This window comes from Lutjanus erythropterus, chromosome 16 (assembly GCF_056507025.1).
Source record: "Lutjanus erythropterus isolate fLutEry1 chromosome 16, fLutEry1.hap2, whole genome shotgun sequence".
Lineage (NCBI taxonomy): Eukaryota > Metazoa > Chordata > Actinopteri > Lutjaniformes > Lutjanidae > Lutjanus > Lutjanus erythropterus.
The window spans coordinates 7,336,033-7,351,217 of NC_139332.1; the positions used below are offsets into that span (position 1 = coordinate 7,336,033).

The following is a 15,185-nucleotide window of genomic DNA, read 5'->3' on the forward strand; positions in this document are numbered from 1 at the left end:
ATATTTATTACTACTGTCTCTAGGGCAGTGGTGGACAGTACTGAAGTACATTTACTTGAGTACTGTACTTAAGTACATTTTTTGAGTATCTGTACTTTACTTGAGTATTTGTTTTTTTGGGAACTTATTACTTTCACTCCACTACATTTCAAAGACAAATATTGTATTTTTGACTCCACTACATTTGTTGGAAGGTTGTTGTTACTTTTTGACTAAGCTTTGAAGTCAGCTGTTGGTGTTTTTTCTTTTCTAAAATGTAATTGGTCACATGCTGTGTTCCTCACAGAAAGAAAACCAATCACAGTAGCTCCTCTCAAATGGGATTGATGTAAAAGTGGAAATACGTCATCCAGGTGCTCTCTGTAACAAGAACAAGCAAACTCTCCCTCTTTCATTCAAACAAAAAGCGGTAATGGTGACGGCAGGAGAAAGACAAAATTGAATCTCAAGATGTTGTTACAATTATTCATTATTCCAGGTAGCTTTTAAAGTTGGATTGTTTCATTGGGGTGAAAAATACAGCATAATTCATGTATATATACTGCCTCTGAAGACAGAAAGAAATCTGTTATTTAACAGACTTGGAGAACTTCTTACAGTTATCTTCAATCTAATGTTATGATGTGATTTTAATACAGTTACATCAGAAAATGACAATAACTGTCCCTTTTGGTTTTGATTGTATTTCTATGCTGAAGTTTTTATAGGTGTTTCTATAGACTTTGTGTAGCAGAGTGGTTCTACAAGCATCAGTGCATCATTAGATGGTTTCAGAGAGTTACAAGCTTCTGTAAATGCATCATTAAAACAATACAGCGTGTATTGATATTAGAAAATGTACTTTGTAATTTGAATACTTAAGTATTTTTAAAAACATGTACTTTTGAATACTTAAGTATTTTTAAAAACAAGTACTCTAGTACTTTAAGTAAAATTTTGACTGAGCAACTTTCACTTATGGTTCAGTAATATTTGACCAGGAGTATCTATACTTTGACTCAAGTACTGGGGTTGAGTACTTTGTCCACCACTGCTCTAGGGACTCATTACATACTGTTTTACATACTGTATCAATATATTTTTTCCCATGGTGCCTCAGCCCACTTCAACCTGCCTGGCAACACTTGACAGATGAACCTGAATTGTGTTGTCGACTTCAGACCAGTTAATGGATGTATGCATTAATATTCATGGCAGTGATAAACATTAGATACATTAGCAGGCTGGCATACAGTAATATGTACAGGTTTCAATACAGTACGGAAGAACGTAGGTGAATAAATCCATGTGATGTGTGGTTCTGTTATGCAAATTGTCAGCTGTAATGAGACCCTGTGTCAAGCCTGAAGGGGTCACGATAAAACCACAGAGGCCAGAACTCATTGCTCACCTCTGTTTGTATAAATCAGATGTTTTTGCCAACGTGACAGCCATCTGCATCGGTTGCTAACAGCGACCCACACTTTTCATTAGCGACTGTGGGCTGTTAGCAGTAATCAGGGCTGCTGTCACGTACATAATCTTTATGGGATCAGTAGATCTTGCTCTGCTTATGTAGCCTGCTCTTAAGAACATTACATCCCCTTAAGCCTATTGGCCATTATTCATGTCCTCTGAGCCGAAAATGTCTATAATTATCATGGCAGCACTGAACCTTCCTGCTTCTCTGGGTCACAAATTCTTAACACAAGTCCACAGAAATCAAAGAGCAGCTGCGAATTTGCCAATTATCTGGGTGACCTGTATAAATGATTCAAAACTGTCATGTTTAAATCCACTTGTTTTATTGTCAAGTAACTAATGTCTTATTTACCACCATGCACACTAATAATCCCATGACGCAACACTTAACCTCTGCCAAATGTGAAAATGACAGTTATACAACAGTAGACCTGTTAGCATCAGTCATGGCTGTATTAATCTGCTGGGATGCCCTTGGGTAAAAATTAGCTTCTGGACCACTTTTAAAGAGCGACTCCATTTATGCTTTTTTTTTTCTTTTCCAGGTTTTTCAAGTGGAAACTCCCACTCAGCCAAATCAGTGACATAGGTTAGAGGACTGATTCCCTCTCCTCCCTCAAGCTCAGGGGTTTATATGTGGCAACAGGGCTGGTAGATACAGCTGAAAAATATTCATGATAAAATGTTTGAGGAAATATTAATAATTCTTGAATTGTTAACCGTCTGCACTCATTTTCTCACTCCACGTTGTTTCTGTCACATAGCACACACAGTTGTTATTATGAGTTATGATCGGCTGTTTATGAGCCAGGGCTTATTTTCTTTATATCCTTTCATGGTGGTTTGCATTTAATGCATCTGAGTGAAAGTATTCCACATTTTATTGATCAACAAATGTCTATTGCCAGTACATGCCATGATTGTTTTATCACCTGAGATGAGAAGTAGATTTTTCTAGGTACTTTATTTGAGAATTTCTTTTTCCAACAACTTTTTACTTTTACTCCCTATATTTTAATACAAATATCTGTAATTTCTACTCTTTACATTTGAAAAACACAAATGTTTGAAAATGATAATAAGATGAAAATGATGTAAAAGATGTAACAAGACAAAAAACGGGATGATAGCGATGTAAAAAACATAAGACAAAAATGACATATGACAAAAACAATGTAATAATACATAACAAGATGAAAATCATGTAAAAGACATAACAAGTTGAAACAACTGATGTCACAATACATAAGACGGAAAATCATGTAAAAGACACAAGATGAAAATGACTAACAATACATAACAAGATGAAAATGACTAACAATACATAACAAGATGAAAATAGTTTAACAACACATATTGATGCTCTGTGCACTTTTATATTTTATAATTTAGTTTAAGAGAGTTTAAGCTCCAAAAAGATTTAGATTTTTTGGAATACACCCCAGGAGCACTCATTTACAAATAACGCGTATTCTGTTAGACTTTTTGTAATCCTCAGTCTTGTTGGTGAGGTTACACTCAGAACAGAGAGCAGTTTTATTCCCCCAGAGCCACATTGCCTTTGATTTTTAATGAATTATATAAAAAAAAGGCAACTTCTTCTGCAATTCTCAATAGCTCTCGCAATATCATTGCAATAATGCCTAAAAACATCACATTGTTTTAGAAAAGCTGCCATGAAATCAGGCATTTTAGAACCCAATAATCCCAAAACAGCCCGCTAACTCCTGGAGGGACTGAAAATTGCTAAAATACAAAAGAGTTTGATGTTACCAAACAGGTCTCATGTGCATGCACTCTTTGAATCTCACAAATACGCTAAAAGAAATACAGTGCTTGGCTAAAAAAATGATCACCTCCTGGATTTAACTAAGCAAATAGGTGAGAGCCTTCCACTGGATAATCACTGATGACACGGACATATTCCAAGATGACAATGTCAGGATTCATCAGGCTCAAACTGTGAAAGAGAGGTTCAGGGAGCATGAGACATCATTTTCACACATGGACTGTTCACCACAGAGTCCAGACCTCAACCCCACTGAGAATCTTTGGGACGTGCTGGAGAAGACTTTACACAGCGGTCCACCTCTCCCATCATTAATACAAGATCTTGGTAAAAAATTAATGCAACTCTGGACAGAAATAAATGTTGTGACATTGCATAAGCTTGCTGACACGATGCCACGGTGAATGGGTATGACTTTTTTTTTTTTTTTGGTCAGGCAGTGTATATTCTAAAGCAAATTCCCAGACTAAAGCACTGCCTAATTTCCCATCATGCTTGCTGGACTGAGTAGTTTGTTAAGTTAGCTGTTTTATGTTCCAAAAAACACAAATGCTGCTTTTTCTTAGCATTTGTATCTGTTCAGAACATGCTCGTTTATGTTGTTAATTGTCATTTTTGTTTTCTAACCATTCTTGAGGTTGGCTGTTACATTTCTTGAGGCCAGCTCAAGGGGCTTATGGGGCTGATGTCGCTGACAGCTCCTTCCTGGCTCTCATTCCGAGCTGTTTCCCACAATATTTTATGTTTTTTTTTTGTTTTCCAACCATCTGGCGACACCTTGGAAATGATCTCGCAATCCCGACCGCCATGGAGGGACACTGCACTACAGCACCAAAATGTGGATTCATTTGCCCTAAAACACAAACTATTATGTCCGGCTTGAGTAACATTCGATGATTTAGCTGATTTTGGAAATTACTGAGCCATGAAGTGTTTTCAAGACTTGAGAAGGAACCAAAGAGCTTGGGACTGCGTGCCACACATGATGTAGAGACGTCTGAAACCATTGAGAAATGAAATGTTACACCATTTTATAGGATTTATTTACAATAAAAGAATATGGAACAATGGAAGTCTTTTAAAATTTGATTTGAATACAAGGCCTCTCTTCCAAATAGGACCTCAAAATCAGGTAATAAAAAAGGGATCTACTTCATAGTTCTTTTCATACCAGTTGATATTATGCTTTAGTACTGCTTACTCCCATATTCCCAAGCAAATTTACAATTAATTAAAAGACTTTTTGTACTTTGACCCGCCTCACTAAAAAGCACCTGTCAGATGAGCCATCAGAACCGTGTAGCGCTTCCGTCTCCCATTGTGAACTATTACAATTAATTAACTACCATAAACCGAATACCACACCGCGAGGCTCCGGGGGCCCTCGGGGCAGCTGCCTGCTCGCCAGGTTGGCAATTCAGCCCCGGTGCTGACGCAAAATGGAGATGATTCAGAAAGTGTCAGACATCTCAATTTAGTGCTCGCTAAATGGCAAACTACTGAGTGTTTATCATTTAGAGGAGAGGAAATGAGTCATTGAGGGATAGAAATTGCCCGAACAACTCGCCATAACTGTAAGATACTGCACTCGCACACAGACATTAGACTCGTATTACACTGACTACTTCTGTGAGTTTTAACGAGTAATCAAACTGAACTAAATCATCATCTTGGCTGCAAAATGTAGTGTCACTAAATAATTAAAAATTAGAGGGGTACTGACACTGATGCAGCTGCTTTGTTCATTTTAATCTACTCCTGCTCATTAAAACCTGTTCATCCCATAAAAAGGACAAGAACTGTATATGTGGGAGATATTAGGAATTTTGACGACTAGTGGCACTCATTCTTGAGAACTGGGACAAAACTGTATTTTGATTGTAACTCTTCAAATTATGCTGGAAAATATATTTTGAAAGATTAAACTTTTGGCTATTAAATCTCACAGCAGGCCAACCTCCAAGTGATTAAACTTTTCATTATATGTAGACATCAGGAGCTGAGTGCACCAGCTGAGTTTAAAAACGAAGGTCTTGACTCTTACGCTGGACGCCCGACGTTGTGATTGGAATTTACACCGAGTGCACCAAGCCTGACTGATAATGGCCTGATCTTGATGTGAGTACATGTAAGTCGATGATTGTTGCCAAGCAACACACTTCTACCGAAAGCATTATCATGCATTTATCATGTCTCCCATAGTATTTTGAAAGGCTCCGTTGGCATAAAAGCTGAGCTCAATCAGCACCTGCAGGGCGGGGAACAGAGCCGCGTTTCTGTCCGACAGATGCTGCAGTTGAAGGGAGAGCACTGGACTAATTAACTCAAACAGCGCTTGTCTACCAAAATGAAAGCTCTCCATCAGCTCACTTTCTGAATATGTATCGAGCGGGTTTGTCCCGTCACAGATGACTCTTTCCCTTCTGAAAGCCAGCTTCTTAATCATCCTGTAGACAAGATGCGCTTCTATCTTTGTTTCTCTTTTCTGGCTATGTGATTGTGTTAAAGTTACCATGGATACAAGTCTGAGTTTCCAACAAGTACAAGTTACACCCAGGTGGAAAACACACACAGGGCTTAAGCTGTAGTGGTGCACTCGTCTCAGCGTTAAACTAGTCGTAACTTTCTGTTCTATGTCGGACGTAATGTTACACCCTGGCGTACACCCAGCTGGTGCACTGGAGCAGTTTTTCTTTTTTCTTTTATTTTTTAAAAAAAATTAAATTTGTCAACATTTTTGTTTTTATTTTCACAGCATAGTCATAGTGAGCAGCCATTTTATTTTTTAAAATTGCTCCCTTAACGCTAATCAAAATATACATTTTTAAGTCATAATTCTTATTTAGCTTTGATTTAGAAGGGCTACAGAGTTGATGTATTACGGTTTTATTATATTATTTTTGGGTGATTTTTAGCTTTTAAATTGCCTGAAGTTATAAGTAAGTTCTTGCCTGGCACAAAGCATTTATTTATTTAATTTATATATTTATTTATTTATTTATTTTGACTATTTTGATTTTGTTTTTTCCCTTCTCACCTTGGAGCAGAAAGGGGAAAATGAAAATGCACAGGATAGCCCTTTTCCACCTGGACAAGAAAGGAAGGGGGAAGTTCAAATGCTCATGTACAAGTCACAGGGAACAACATGAGACTCTTCAGACATGCTTTAAGATGGCGCGCTGAGATCTGAGGAGAGAGGAGAAGAGGAGAAGAGGAGAAGAGGAGGCACGTAATGGAGAAGTGAGTAGAGCTCATTGACTACTTCTGCGAGTCTTAACAAGAAAGAAAATGGAACTAAATTATCATTTTGGCTGCAAAATGTAGTGTCACTGAATATTTAAAATGTCAGCAGGGTACTGACACTGATGCTGCAAATGTGCACAGCCACAGCTTTGCTCAATTTGATCCACTGCTGCTAATTAAATCCTTTTTATCCCACAAAAAGCAAGGTGATGATCAGAGGTGGGCAGTAACTAAGTATAAATACTTTATTACTGTACCTGAATAGAGTTTTCGGGTATCTGTATAATAATATAAAAACAACGGAGCAAGACGAAAAAGACGTAACAAAAACATTCTAACACTACGAAAGTGATATAAAAGATGTAACAAGATGAAAATAATAGAAGAAGACAAAAATAACGTTACAAGACGAAATAAGATTCAACAAGATGAAAAAAACAGTGTAAAAGTTGTAACAAGATGAAAGCAACATAAAAGAAGTAATGAGACGAAAAATACGTAACAAGATAAAAAACAAAAACAAAGAAACAAGACGAAAACAATGTAAACTATATAACAAGAGAAAAACAAGGAAACAAGCTGAAAACAACAAACGACATAACAAGAGAAAAACAAGGAAACAAGACAAAAACAACGTAAACTGAAACGTAAAAAACAAAAACAAGGAAAAGATGTAACAAAATGAAAAGGCAGGAGCAAGACAGAAATGTTGCAACAGGACAAGAATGATGAAAGAAGAAACACACCCTGTGGAAAAAGTAAGGGTATTAAAATAAGCTAATTCCCAATAAAGTCTGATAAAAACAATAGAGTAATGTGATTACACTGAAAGCAAGTTTGATTAATAAAGAAAAACTAATGGTTAACTGAGATTAACATAATTTAATCACAAATAAAGTGTTCTGTAAATGGGTAAATAAAATGTTTTAATATTGTGAACAAACTGTTTTAAAAGAAATAGGCAAACAGATGTAAACCGTGAAATACATGACAACTTGCATAATGTGGCTTTAATTTCGTAATTGTCCTTTGAGTGTTTTATTGGTTGATAAGGTTGTCAGTCAGAGTCACCTGTGGTAATTGGCCGCAGGTAAGGAAGCGAATAGAAGGGGGCGGGGCCAAAGACGCGACACGAAAGACGAGGGAAAACGTGAATGAAAGGAGAAACATGAATGCAGAGGGAGAAACAGCACAGAACATATAGAGGAATACTATTGAGGATAGTCTGTGAATGCTTGAGTAAACAGAAGTAAACCGTCGCTGTGGACGCTAAGTCACATTTCCTGCTTTGAGAGTGACTACGGCAAGTGTTTGTGCTAGTGTGCGCGTGCTAACTCAAGCTAAAGTCAGTGAAGGCGCTCGACAAGAGGACGCTATTGCTTAGGAGTCGCGGGAGCGGAGGACGCTACTGTTGACCGGAGAGGACTGTTTTGTGCTTCCTGAGAACTGCTCCGGGATTTCCGAAGAGGATTTGACCGCCGCTTGCTGTCTGGTTTCATCTCGCAGACCACCAGCTGTTTCTCCAGGACCATGATTAACACCGAAATGTAAGTTAGACTTTGCGTTTTCACCCCGATGAAGAGAAAGACTCTGCATCTGCACCTTCACCTCCGCACTGCACCTGTAAGACATACAGGCCTGCAGCTTTTTTTTTTTAAATTGTGTGTGTGTGTGTGTGTGTGTGTGTGTGTGTAGGCTCCCGGTTGTATTTACAGTGAACTTAGCCACCCCTAAAGTTGAAGCTGGGGGTGCAGCGACCCCCTAATCTTGAAGCAATGTAGAATAAGGTGCAGTTGTAAAGTAGCCATAGACTAATAAACTTAGTTGCCATTTGACATAAAAGGAAAATTAAGTCATAGCATGTGTTGTATTATTCTTAAAATCGAATTTTCATGCACAGTAGTGTGTTTTGTTGCTCACAGCAGCCTCTAAACGTGAACAGACTGTAGAATCTAAGCTCAATATCATGACATTAAAACATCAAATAAAATGTTTTAACAACAGATCACAGGATGAACTTGGTATTTAATCCTGGCATGCAGCTGCAGTAGTCAAGATGCACAGTTTATATTATGTTCATTATAATGTGGATTAATGTTGAAATAGCATTCTTCTTCCTCAATAATAATTTTTAATATCACCAGATACTACAGATCAGATCAAATTCATTTCTATAGCACCAGTCAGACACAAGGCAATTCCAGGTGCTTTACAAGAGCATAGAAAACCATTAAAATAAAACATTAAGAGGACATTAAAATTGCATTTGAGATCATAAAAACAAAAGCTAAAAGCAAGCCAATAAATTGTTAAATATAACAGAAATTGCATTTAAAAAAACATGAAAACAAGAGCGAAAGCAAACAAATAGAAAATCAAGAGCTGCATATTATCTTAAAAAGAAGTTATGCATCTGTTTCACTGGAAAAATAAGTTTAAATGAGCTGACAGTTTCAGCCAGCGTCTAGTATTCAGGAAGTTTGTTCCACAGGTGGGGAGGAGAGAGACTAAAGGCTGCTTCACCTTCACCACTGAGTAAACCTGTTCCAGATGATCTGAGGGGTCTGGGTGCTTCGTAACGTACAAGTAAATCAGACATGTATTTAGACCCGAGACCATTTAGTGCTTTATAGACAAATAAATAGGATTTTAAAATCTATCCTTTGACACACAGGAAGCCAGTGCAGTTATTTAAGCACTGGCGTAATATGCTCCACTTTCTTGGTGTTGGTGAGGACTCTGGCAGCACTGTTCTGGATGAGCTGCAACTTGACTGACTGATTTTTTTTTTTACTCAGACCTGTGAAGACACCATTACAATAGTCCAGTCAGCTGAAAATGAAAGCAGGAACAGGTTTTTCGGTATCTTGTTTAGACAGACATCCTTTAATTATTTAACATCAGGGTAGAGCCTAACGTCATTATAACAAAAAATATAAAAGTGCGGTGGTTGGCCTATAGCCTATATCTTTTAGCCTATTGCATTTAAATTCCTACCGACACCTTAGGCATGGACTATCTTGTTCAGAGTAATTCAATCTAATGTCAATATAGACCCAATGCTGGTCATAATAAATCGATGTGCCCAAGCCCCATACAAAGAAGACATTGTAACAGTAAAAGCATTCTGTATTTCCTTATTCCTAATTATTCAAGCATAAACAATTCACACATGCAATCAAATTTGGATTATTCATAAGTCAGTTTATTAATCCAAAACACGAAATAACTTAGCCTTTCGACAATGCAAAACAAACATAGGCTATTGAGATAGCTTGCCTGGTATAAATGCACAACTGCAAAGCAAACCAACTGCTTGCAACATAAAATGTGGTTGTTGTTTTCTATTTTCAAACATAAAACTCGTTTTACTCTGGATGTAGGCCAGGTATAAGGTTACAGTAGCAATACAAGCAATATAACAATATGCTACAATGTAATAACACAAACTTAAAAAGCTGCACTAGAGGAGGTATTTTACTTTTATAGCTTGCGCTTTTATATTTTGCTCATTGATTATTTAAATAAAACTGTTGTAGCGCAGCCTAGCCTATAATAAACTTTTAAAACAAAAAAAAAACAACAACAACAGAAAAACCCTCTTATTTCTTACTGCCGTGCTGGTAGGATTACTAACCTACATGTTATTTCCAAGAAAAACCAGCATGTTGACTTTTTTGGGATTTAGACAACTGCGGTGTGGAGTTACAACCTGACCTGTTCGACTGAAGATGTGCTCGGAAGGTGTACTGGTTGTGGGGATGGGCAAATATTTCCGTACCACGTTTGCAAGTAAGGGGAACCTGCTTTCATTCACCTGCCACCATCTAAGGGGCCGCTCATCGCCCGCAATTACATCTTCTTGCATGTAAATGGCCATTTCAGCATGTGCGTGTTGCTCTGGCCTTGAGGTGACTGCGGGGCCAACTCTGCTAAGGAGAGACCCCAGAGTCTGTTTCTTCTTAGCTGGTTGACTGGTTGTTGTTCCTCTCTCTTCCTCCTCGTCTTCCACCCTGATAGTGACAGGTGGTTTGGTGACTTCTCTCCAGACAACCACCATCTCATCCTCAATTTTGCTTCGGATGTTGTTGGCAGTGGCAGCATTCATGTGTGTAGCTTTGAACTGCGGGTCTAAGAGGGTCGCTTTTTGCATTAGCTGTACGGTGTTTTCATTGTCGTACTTCTTGTCAATCTGCTCCAAGATTCCCCGTTTAATGGCTGATGTCATCTCCGCATCTGTGTCTTTCTCTGCGAGCGTTTCTGCAAGTAGCTTCAGCAGCGGAAACAGAGATGACAGGGTGACTTCACTCTCACTTGACATGATGTCTGTAAACTGATATAGATTTTAGCCCATCCCTCACAGCCTCCAGTACCGCAATGTCCTGCCAGGTGATGTTGGGTAGGTTACTGCGGCTCCTGTCATCTGCAAACACTCTCTTTATGGCAGATAGCTGTTCGAGGATTCTCTCTGTCATTGCGAACTTGGACCCCCAGCGCATTGCGCAGTCCTGTTAAAAGTTAAATGTGAGGGAAAAAAACATGAGTCGCTATTTAATAGACCAGTGTCCAACACATAACCATAAAAAACCACCACATAACCACTACATAACCATAAAACACATTTATTTCAATTTATTTATATATTATTTTGTTTTTTACATACTGTTATCAGACGGTGATTTGGCAGACCCAGTTCCTCTTGTGCTTTTTGGAGTTGTTGACGTCTCTGCCAGGAGTGTGAGAAGGCTGCGTTGATTGAGTGGCACACACTGAAAGCCTGATCGGTTCTTGCTTTTAATTTGCTCAGTGAATTGTTGACCGCCACGTTTAAATTGTGTCCGAAGCAGTTAAGCCATGGCCACTGTAGCTCTCTCACAGCCGCAACGATATTTGCACCGTTGTCTGTTGTGATGCAGACTATCTTTTTCTCTTCTATTCCCCATGCCTGCATTCCTTCTCTGAGCGCACCAGCAAGTGTCTGAGCGGTGTGACTCTCCGGTATGAAAGTGGTCTCGAGACATTTAGATTTTAATGTCCAGTCCGGAGAAATGTAATGAGCAGTGATGGACATGTAGGGAGACATATCCCGGCTGGACCACATATCTGTAGTCGAAGCAATGAAGCGGGCCTCTTTCATTTCACAGGCTAGATCAGTTCTCATTTGATTATAGAGTTTAGGAATTGCGGTGCGCGAAAAATATGTCCTGCTGGGAGGGACATATTGCCCATCGAGAGTCGCCACCATTTCTCTGAAAGCCTTGCTGTCCACTGTATTAAAGAAAACGTTTTCCTTTGCAATATATTTTGCCACAGCCATTGTGCATTGTGTCCATCGACTGCTGTCCACTTTGTATGTTGAGCCTTTGGTAAAAGCAGTGATGGAGGACTGGCGAGGTGTGTTGTGAGCAACAGCACCTGCAGTGCTTGAAGTGCTAGCTAGGGGGATCGGGAGTTTTGTGGCTTCAGCAGGATGATGAAGACAAAGGTGCGCAAATAAATTGGTTGTCTGAACATTTTTCACGGACACACATTTGTTGCATATATTGCAGTAGACTTGCACCGATTTCAACTTTCTTAGCCTAGCACTGCTAACGTTAGCCACACTGTGTGTCAGGCTGGCAGCTAACGTCAGTTCTGAGTCCTTTACCTGCAGACACTGTGATCCTCTTCGGTCTGAAAAGGTGAAGCGTTTAGTGAGTTGTTGTCATGTTTTGAACATTAATGTGTGCATTTTTTATTGCACAGCGCAAAGTAGTATGCATTTCAGCGGCATTTAAAGTACGATTTGGTGATTGTAGACTGTGATTAACGTCTTCAAATGGCTCCCAAAACATAGTGTTTTTTCAGACCGTGTTTAATATTATAAATTAATAAACTCTGCTCAATTTTAATCGCTTTCTGAGTGTTTTCTTAGTGTCAGACTGGTCGACTAGTCTAAATTAAATTTTGTGTTTAATCGACAGGGAAGTTATTCGCCAGGAACATCTTTAATCCCTACCCCTCACCACATCACACCTTATGTGTATGTCTGTATTATATAGGCTGACATTGTTTGCATACTTTTGAGGCAATTAAATAATTTGAAAATTTTTGTAAAGGTAATTTCTGTATAATATTTTGAGGTATATTTTATTTATTTTAGAGGAGTAATTTGCTTTTTTGTGTTTTTTGTTTCATTTAAATTAAAGGGCAATTTTGTACTTTTTCAACCATATTGTATTTCTTTTAATTCAAAAGAGTTGGCTTGGGCCAGTTATTTAAAATGCAGTACAGTTAATATGAATATATCCAAGTTATACAGTTTATTACAAGGGTATTATAAGTTTCATGCAGAACAGGTAAACTTTTGTGGTAGCTACCTTAAGACAGCGAACTCAAACACCGCGTTATTCCAGTCTAATTTCAGTTATTTTTTCTTTTTTTTTAATTTGCGTTTTTTTGAAGATTATTTAATGTACATATGGAAAACAAAAAAGAAAGGGTTAATGTGGGAAAATAAATAATTAAAACAAAAACAAACAAGAAAATGACAGCAACATCAGAAAATAAGTGATAAAAATCTAATAATTAAAAATAAATAGAAAACATCTAAGTACTTTTACATTATTTCATAGGGTATAATTAAACAAACAATCTCCAGCTTATATATCTCAACCATTTTTCACATCTTTTTTCAAAGATCTGCACTTGATTTCTAATTCTCGTGGTGATTTTTTTCTCTTTCATATCTCTTATTCACAAAATCCTTCCATCTAATGTTGGTTACGTTACTTTTTAACCAGTTTCTTGTTATTTGTTTAGTCATTGCTACTCTAATTATTAAAAACAAGTGAACATTTTTCTTGTTAACCTCTTCTGGTATTTTTTTTTCCAACTAATAAAACTAATGGATTTTTATTTAAAAAAAATACCAATGATATCAGACAGTTCTCTAATAGAGCTTTTCCAGAAGCCATTTATCGCTTGACATAACAAAAATATACAACAATGGTTTGCTGTCTGCTCGTCACATTCTCTCCAAAACCTCGATTGACTTTTCTTTATATTTTTTTTTGTTATGTCCTAAAATATTGAGTTTAAACCTTCTGTAAATACTCTTTCCAATAGTTTGAGTTAGTTGTTTCATGTATATCTTTGCACATTTGTTCCCAATCAGCTAAAGATATACTACATGAAAATTAATTAATTACTTTAGTCATCTTAGCAAAGAGTTTAGTTTTGACCCCACATTTACCCAATTGGAATAAACATTTTATCAGTGTGTTTACATTTTGAATAGATCTTAAATAGTCTAAATTGGCTGCCATTTCTTATAGGAAAATTAAATCTTCCTTTGAATTTTGTTTTGAAGTGTAGCAACTACCCACCTGTTGTCTAGATTTTCAACATCTGATATTTTTTTATTTTTTATTTTATATTAGGAGTAGAGCTTCACAATATATCGTTTGAGCATCATCATTGCAATGTACGTGTACGCAATAGTCACATTGCAGGTCCTGCGATGTAGGAGGCAAATGAACTAAACGTGTTCTCATCTAATTTCAAGGGTACCTGACACGCACTGCGCGCAGCGATCTACCAATCACAATCGTTCTTAATCAGTTTGCCAAAGCAGACCACGCCCCTGCATATGGAGTGAGTCACAAGATCAGTGCAGGTTAATTGTCCACAAGATGGCAGCAGTGCAGCATAACATAAAGTGCTATTCAAGTCATCTGGTGAAAATTCCTGTATTTTTTCATATCGTAATATATATTGCAGGGTTAAAAAAAAATCGCAATGTCAGTTTTTTCCAATATCGTGCAGCCCTAATTTGGAGAAAGGTAGAACTGTTATATCTCCACAATTTAATTTCATTTCTCTCCATCTTGATAGTAAGCTTGCATGTTGGGTAAATTTAGACCACCCATTTCTTTTGGCAGGTTTAAGGTATTTCATTTTTAATCTTTGTTTCCTGCTATTACGTATGAATTTCATTATAATTGAATCCCTTTGTATACATGTGTTAGATTCAATATATAGGGGTGATGCTTTGAAGAGGAATAACAATATTGCTGAGATATTCATCTGTATATTTTTAACACTTTCCCAAAGGGAAAATGGGATTGTAGACCATCTATTTAAATTATGTTTAAGTCTAAGGTCAGTTAAAGCACTGAAGCTTAATATACTGTAGAGTGCTGGGGTGTTGCAAAGACAAAAACTACGTAACAAGATGTACGAAGATGGAAATGATGTGAAAGACATAACAAGACGAAACAAACATGACAAGAGTTAACAGACAGACAGAGAGACTCAGTCGCAGAGAAAAGGTGAGATTCAGTTTGCTTTTCACAGAAACAGCAGTTAGAAATGTCTTCTGGAGGGAGACTTTTTACTTTTATACTTTATTCCAGAGACTGTACTTTTTCTCTTTGACTTGAACAAAGAAGTTGAATCAGTATTTCTTTTCTTACATAAGTATTTTTACACAAGTATCTGTACTTCTACTTGAGTAAATAATATGTATACTTTTTGCCATCTATTGTGACTACATCAGGGAGGTATTAGGATCTTTGACTACCAGGGGCATTATTTAGCAATATTCTGATGAGAGGGTCCCTCTGGAGATTTCATATTTTTCTAACTTCTTTCATTAAAAACTTTTGTCAGCATTTATTGTTAGACAGTCTGCATTTCCAGTCCACAGTGT

General features: G+C 37.4%; 1 pseudogene; it reads right to left on the bottom strand.

Annotated features, from left to right (window-relative positions):
- Positions 1 to 7,873: 7,873 nt before the first annotated feature.
- Positions 7,874 to 11,576, bottom strand: LOC146312690 (E3 SUMO-protein ligase ZBED1-like; annotated as a pseudogene).
- Positions 11,577 to 15,185: the final 3,609 nt, after the last annotated feature.